General features: G+C 42.7%; 1 pseudogene; it reads right to left on the bottom strand.

Moving 5' to 3' along the window:
- Positions 1-5685: 5685 nt before the first annotated feature.
- LOC145535712 (high mobility group protein B3 pseudogene) lies at positions 5686-6447 on the bottom strand (annotated as a pseudogene).
- Between the last annotated feature and the right edge of the window lie 1630 nt (positions 6448-8077).

Below are 8077 nucleotides of genomic sequence, written 5' to 3'. Positions count from 1 at the left end.
CCTTCTTTATGGTTCAACTCTCACATTCGTACATCACTATTGGAAAAACCATAGCTTTCACTGTATGTACATTTGTCTCCAAAGTGATATCTCTACTTTTTAATATGCTATCTATGTTTGTCATAGGTTTGTCTAGGTTTGTCCTTCCAAGGAGCAAGCATCTTTTTTTAATGTAATACTGGTTCAGTTCAGTTCAGTTGCTCAGTCGTGTCCGACTCTTTCCGACACCATGAATCGCAGGACGCCAGGCCTCCCTGCCTATCACCAACTCCCGGAGATTACCCAAACCCATGTCCATCGAGTCGGTGATGCCATCCAACCATCTCATCCTCTGTCGTCCCCTTCTCCTCCTGCCCCCAGTCCTTCCCAGCATTAGGATCTTTTCCAATGCGTCGACCCTTCGCATGAGGTGGCTAAAGTATTAGAGTTACACCTTCAACATCAGTCCTTCCAATGAACACCCAGGACTGATCTCCTTTAGGATGGACTGGTTGGATCTTCTTGCAGTCCAAGGGACTCTCAAGAGTCTTCTCCAACACCACAGTTCAAAAGCATCAATTCTTTGGTGCTCAGCTTTCTTCACCATCCAACTCTCACATCCATACATGAACACTGGAAAAACCATAGCCTTCACTAGACGGACCTTTGTTGGCAAAGTAATGTCTCTGATTTTAAATATGCTATCTAGGTTGATCATAACCTTCCTTCCAAGGAGTAAGCCTCTTTTAATTTCATGGCTGCAATCACCATCAGCAGTGATTTTGGAGCCCAAAAAAATAAAGTCTGCCACTGTTTCCATTGTTTCCCCATCTGTTTCCCATGAAGTGATGGGACCAGATGCCATGATCTTAGTTTTCTGAACGTTGAGCTTTAAGCCAACTTTTTCACTCTCCTCTTTCACTTTCATCAAGAGGCTCTTTAGTTCTTCTTCACTTTCTGCCATAAGGGTGGTGTCATCTGCATATCTGAGGTTATTAATATTTCTCCCAGCAATCTTGATCCCAGCTTGTGTTTCCTCCAGCCCAGTATTTCTCATAATGTACTCTGCATAGAAGTTAAATAAGCAGGGTGACAATATACACCCTTGATGTACTCCTTTTCCTATTTGGAACCAGTCTGTTGTTCCATGTCCAGTTCTAACTGTTGCTTCCTGACCTGCATACAGGATTCTCAAGGGGAAGGTCAGATGGTCTGGTATTCCCATCTCTTTCAGAATTTTCCACAGTTTATTGTGATCCACATAGTCAAAGGCTTTGGCATAGTCAATAAAGCAGAAATAGATGTTTTTCTGGAACTCTCTTGCTTTTTCAATGATCCAGCAGATATTGGCAATTTGATCTCTGGTTCCTCTGCATTTTCGAAAACCAGCTTGAACATCTGGAAGTTCACAGTTCACGTATTGCTGAAGCCTGGCTTGGAGAATTTTGAGCATTACTTTACTAGTGTGTGAGATGAGTGCAATTGTGCGGTAGTTAGAGCATTCTTTGGCATTGCCTTTCTTTGGGATTGGAATGAAAACTGACCTTTTCCAGTCCTGTGGCCAATGCTGACTTTTCCAGATTTGCTGGCATATCAAGTGCAGCACTTTCACAGCATCACCTTTCAGAATTTGAAATAGCTCAACTGGAATTCCATCACCTCCACTAGCTTTGTTCATAGTGATGCTTTCTAAGGCCCACTTGACTTCACATTCCAGGATGTCTGGCTCTAGGTGAGTGATCACACCACCATGATTATCTGGGTCGTGAAGATCTTTTTTGTACAGTTCTTCTGTGTATTCTTGCCACCTCTTCTTAATATCTTCTGCTTCTGTTAGGTCCATACCATTTCTGTCCTTTATTGAGCCCATCCTTGCATGAAATTGTATCTCTAATTTTCTTGAAGAGATCTCTAGTCTTTCCCATTCTGTTGTTTTCCTCGATTTCTTTGCATTGATTGCTGAGGAAGGATTTCTTATCTCTCCTTGCTATTCTTTGGAACTCTGCATTCAGATGGGAATATTTTGCCTTTTCTCCTTTGCTTTTTGTTGCTCTTCTTTTCCCAGCTATTTGTAAGACCTCCTCAGACAGCCATTTTGCTTTTTTGCATTTCTTTTCCACGGGGATGGTCTTCATCCAGGTCTCCTGTACAATCTCATGAACCTCTGTCCATAGTTCATCAGGCACTCTGTCTATCAGATCTAGTCCCTTAAATCTATTTCTCACTTCCACTGTATAATCATAAGGGATTTGATTTAGGTCATACCTGAATGGTCTAGTGGTTTTCCCTACTTTCTTCAATTTAAGTCTGAATTTGGCAATAAGGAGTTCATGATTTGAGCCACAGTCCGCTCCCAGTCTTGTTTTTGATGACTGTAGAGAGCTTCTCCATTTTTGGCTGCAAAGAATATAATCAATCTGATTTCGGTGTTGACCATCTGGTGATGTCCATCTGTAGAGTCTTCTCTTGTGTTGTTGGAAGAGGGTGTTTGCTATGACCAGTGCGTTCTCTTGGCAAAACTCTATTAGCCTTTGCCCTGCTTCATTCTGTACTCCAAGGCCAAATTTGCCTGTTACGCCAGGTGTTTCCTGACTTCCTACTTTTGCATTCCAGTCCCCTGTAATGAAAAGGGCATCTTTTTTGGGTGTTATTCTAAAAGGTCTTGTGGGTCTTCATAGAACCGTTTAAGTTCAGCTTCTTCAGCATTACTGGTCAGGGCATAGACTTGGATTACCGTGATATTGAATGGTTTGCCTTGGAAACGAACAGAGATCATTCTGTCGTTTTTGAGATTGCATCCAAGTACTCCATTTCGGACTCTTCTGTTGATCACGATGGCTACTTCATTTCTTCTAAGGGATTCCTGCCCACAGTAGTAGATATAATGGTCCTCTGAGTTAAATTCAAATTGCCAATATCCGCTGGATCATCAAATAAGCAAGAGAGTTCCAGAAAAACATCTATTTCTGCTTTATTGACTATGCCAAAGCCTTGACTGTGTGGATCACAATAAACTGTGGAAAATTCTGAAAGAGATGGGACTACCAGACCATCTGACCTGTCTCTTGAGAAACCTGCATGCAGGTCAGGAAGCAACAGTTAGAAGTGGACATGGAACAACATACTGGTTCCAAATAGGAAAAGGAGTACATCAAGGCTGCATATTGTCACCCTGCTTATTTAACTTATATGCAGAGTACATCATGAGAAACACTGGGCTGGAATAAACACAAGCTGGAGTCAAGATTGCTGGGAGAAATATCAATAACCTCAGATATGCAGATGACACCACCCTTATGGCAGAAAGTGAAGAAGAGCTAAAGAGCCTCTTGATGAAGATGAAAGAGGAAAGTGAAAAAGTTGGCTTAAAGCTAAACGTTCAGAAAACTAAGATCATGGCATCTGGTCCCATCACTTCATGGGAAATAGATGGGGAAACACTGGAAACAGTGTCAGACGTTATTTTTTTGGGCTCCAGAATCACTGCTGATGGTGACTGCAGCCATGAAATTAAAAGACGCTTACTCCTTGGAAGGAAGGTTATGGCCAACCTAGATAGCATATTTAAAAGCAGACACATTACTTTGCCAACGAAAGTCCGTCTAGTGAAGGCTATGGTTTTTCCAGTGTTCATGTATGGATGTGAGAGTTGGACGGTGAAGAAAGCTGAGCGCCGAAGAATTGATGCTTTTGAACTGTGGTGTTGGAGAAGACTCTTGGGAGTCCCTGGGACTGCAAGGAGATCCAATCAACCCATCCTAAAAGAGCTCAATCCTGGGTGTTCATCGGAAGGTCTGATGTTGAAGCTGAAACTCCAATACTTTGGCCACCTCATGCGAAGGGTTGACTCATTGGAAAAGACTCTAATGCTGGGTAGGATTGGGGGCGGGAGGAGAAGGGGACGACAGAGGATGAGATGGTTGGATGGCATCACCAACTCGATGGACGTGGGTTTGGGTAGACTCCGGGAGTTGGTGATGGACAGAGAGGCCTGGCGTGCTGCAATTCATGGGGTCGCAAAGAGTCCGACACGACTGAGCAACTGAACTGAACTGAGTTAAATTCACCCATTCCAGTCCATCTTAGTTTGCTGATTCCTAGAATGTTGACGTTCACTCTTGCCATCTTCTGTTTGACCACTTCCAATTTGCCTTGATTCATGGACGTAACATTCCAGGTTCCTATGCAGTATTGCTCTTTATAGCAATAGATTTTGCTTCTATCACCAGTCACATCCACATCTGGGTATTGTTTTTGCTTTGGCTCCATCCCATCATTCTTTCTGGAGTTGTTTCTCCACTGATCTCCAGTAGCATATTCGGCACATACTGACCTGGGGAGTTCATCTTTCAGTGTCCTATCTTTTTGCCTTTTCATACTGTTCATGGGGTTCTCAAGGCAAGAATACTGAAGTGGTTTGCCATGCCCTTCTCCAGTGGACCACATTCTGTCAGACCTCTCCACCATGACCCATCCGTCTTGCCTGGCTCCACATGGCATGGCTTAGTTTCTTTGAGATAGACAAGGCTGTGGTCCGTGTGATCAGATTGGCTAGTTTTCTGTGATTATAGTTTCAGTGTGTCTGCCCTCTGATGCCCTCTCGCAACACCTACCGTCTTACTTGGGTTTCTCTTACCTTGGACGTGGGGTATCTCTTCACGGCTGCTCCAGCAAAGTGCAGCCACTGCTCCTTACCTTGGACAAGGGGTATCTACTCACGACGGCCCCTCCTGACCTTGAATGTGGAGTAACTCCTTTCAGCACTCCTGTGCCCACACAGCCACCGCTCCTTGGACTTGGGGTAACTCCTCTTGGCTGCCCCCAGCCTCGGGCGCGGGCTAGCTCCTCTTGGCCACCGTCCCTGGCCTCGGCCGTGGGGTAGCTCCTCTCAGCCGCGCTTCTGCGCGGTCCGTCGCAGCTGCCGCGCTTCTGCGCGGTCTGTTGCAGCTGCCGTGCTTTATTTAACTTCAAAAACATTTTGGTATTCTAAACATACAAAAAAATTACAGAACTTTGCAGATTGTGTTTAGTACAGAACGTTCTTGACATTTCACTGGTGCAGTGGCTCTTGGCTTTGCTGACAGTGAAGAGTTCTATGGTTTGTTTAATTAAAAAAAAAAAACAGCTTAAAACAACCACACTTCAACTAAAAAGGATCCAGAACACTTCTCATGCCAGGTGACCCCCCCTCCTTTTCCATAGCTAAGAATGGCAGTGGGATGCTATGTCACTATATACAAAAACAAGACAACCTGAGGCTAAATGGATCCACACTGCAGTGTCCACAGGTCCAGCCCCACAGTGCATGCCCTGAGCTATGACCCCTCCGGAAAGCATCACCCCCACAGCCTCCACACCAAGCAAGGAGTATCAAGAGTGTGTCTCGGTTGCTTTGTTCTTTTTTTTTTTTTTTTTTTACAAACTATAGATATGTACAGTTGAGAACTCGGGATTTCTAGCCAATGACCATAGAGTTAACACACTACCTTACAAATTTAAAAAAAAAAATGCCAGAAATATTTTTAAATGCCTTGTCACACCAACAGCAAAGTGCACAGAGTGAGGAAAACATGAGAGCCTTTTCATTTTAAAAATGTTTGGAAATACGTACAACTTTGATACAGTTTCCAGGTGCTCCAGACACCCATGGCCACTTCATGTAAACCACTGATAATTGCTAGAGCACTTCGAGAGACTATGATATGATCATGATCCAGTTGGGTAATTAAACCAATGAGGGCAACAGACATACATATCTTGGGTGAGAGGTGTGTCAATCATGGTGCTCCCTACTCTAAGGTTTTCACAAGGAGACAGATCAACAGTTTTTTTAAATTCATTCTCTTCCTCTTCCACCTTTTTCTGGGCAACTTTAGCAGGACCCTTGGTGCCGTCAAACTCCCCTTTATAGTCTGCAACATCCTTCTCATACTTCTCCTTTAGCTTTGTGGCCTTGTTGATGTATAGCTGCTTCTCACTGTCACTTAAGTTATTCCACATCTCACCCAGCTTCTTTGTCACAACTCCAATAGAGATGCCAGGGTTTGTAGACTTGATCTTGGGGCAGAATTCAGAGCAGAATAGGAAAAATCCAGACAGTGGTCTCTTGGGGGCATTAGGGTCCTTCTTCTTCTTGCCTCCCTTAGCTGATCCATAATCCTTCATTTCCTGATTATAGTGCACTTTATCCGCCTTTGCCATTTCATCAAATGTAGACTTCTCTTTCCCAGACATGGTCTTCCACCTCTCAGAGCATTTCTTGGAAAATTTAGAAAAATTGACAGGGACCTCGGGGTTTTTCTTATGTTCTTCTCTGCACATCTGCACAAAGAAGGCATAAGCAGACATCTTGCCCTTTGGTTTCTCAGGATCACCTTTAGCCATCTTGACTGTATTATTCACTAGTCTGGGCAGCCCAGGGCATGATGCACGGCTCAGCACTCCACAGCCTCATGCTACCTGCATCCACAAGAGTTGCCTCCAAGGAGCAAGCATCTTTTAATTTCATGGCTGCAGTCACTGTCTGCATTGATTTTGGAGCCCAAGATTATCAAATCTGTCACTACTTCCATTTTTCCCCCTTCTATTTTCCATGAAGTGATGGGACCAGATGCTGTGATCTTAGTTTATTTAAATGTTGACTTTCAAGTCAGCTTTTTCACTCTCCTCTTTCACCCTCATCAAGAGGCTCTTTAGTTCATCTTCACTTTCTGCCATTAGGGTGGTATCATCTGCATATCTGAGGTTGTTGATATTTCTCCCAGCAATTTTGATTCCAGCTTGTGATTCATCCAACCTGACATTTCACACAATGTACTCTGCATATAAATTAAATAAGTACGGTGACAATATATAGCCTTGTCATAGTCCTTTCCTAATTTTGAACCAGTCTGTTGTTTCATGTCTGGTTCTTACTGTTGCTTCTTGACCTGCATACAGGTTTCTCAGGAAACAGGTAAGATGGTCTGGTATTCCCATCTCTTTATTTAAAAATTTTCCACAGTTTGTTGTGATCCACACAGTCAGAGGCTTTAGCGTAGTCAATGAAGCAGATGCTTTTCTGGTATTCCCTTGCTTTCTCTATGATCCAACAAATGACATATCCTTGCCTCTTTCAGTCTGTTTCTAATAGTCCTGAAGTGAGTCTCTTGTAGGCAGGATATTGAAGGGTATTGTTTTTATCCAATCAATCACCCTAAGTCTTTTGATCAGAGCATTTATTCTGTTGACATTTAAAGTAATTATTGATAATCATGTACTTATTTTCATTATTGTTTCTGTTTCACAGTGGTTCTGGTAATTATTCTCTGTTCATTTCTTCTTCATTTTTTTTCTACATATGGTTTGATGACTTTATTTAGCAGTATGTTTTTGCTTCTTTCTTTTTGGTTTTTGTGTATCTACTGTATTAATAGGTCTTTGATTTGTGGTTACAATGGGGTTCATATATATGTAAAAAGTGTGAAAGTGTTAGTTGCTCAGTCATGTCTGATTCTTTGTGACCCCATGGACTTTAGCCTGCCAGGCTCCTCTGTCCATGGGATTCTCCAGGAAAGAATCCCCTTCTCCAGGGGATCTTCCTAACCCAGGGATCAAACCCAGGTCTCCTGCATTGCAGATGGATTCTTTACTGTCTGAGCCACTATAGAATGTGGCCTGGAATATTAAGCTAATCTTAAACATCATGTCATATCACTCACAAATATATTAGTATGAAACATTATTCTGAAAGAAACCCAGTACCTTGATTTTGTGAGCAAACCATATTCTTTGAGAAGGTGGTCTTTAAAGTATTTTTGCTTAGCGTTTGGAATTTTAATAATTTTAAGACATGTTTCTCCACCTCAATACAAGAAGATGCTATAGCTTATATATGGTAAAGACTCTCATTTCTCTAGCTGTACCTTGATAAAAATCATCTGCTTTCCTAGGTTAAGTCCATAGTCTGGGTCTTTAAAATCCAAAGTCATGGTCGTGGTTTATGTTATTAGTTAATCCAGAGCCAGCCTGAGACCATGTGGAGATGGTGTATGTGTGGTGGTCTAGGAGTCTGTGGATGTGCCGCAAAAATTAAAAAAGGCAGCTCCTCCAGAGTTTT

This window comes from Giraffa tippelskirchi, chromosome X (genome assembly GCF_054371585.1).
Source record: "Giraffa tippelskirchi isolate mGirTip1 chromosome X, T2T-mGirTip1v1.2.pri, whole genome shotgun sequence".
Lineage (NCBI taxonomy): Eukaryota > Metazoa > Chordata > Mammalia > Artiodactyla > Giraffidae > Giraffa > Giraffa tippelskirchi.
The sequence above is the reverse complement of the archived record's forward strand: the minus strand, read 5'-3'. Positions and strand labels throughout refer to the sequence as shown.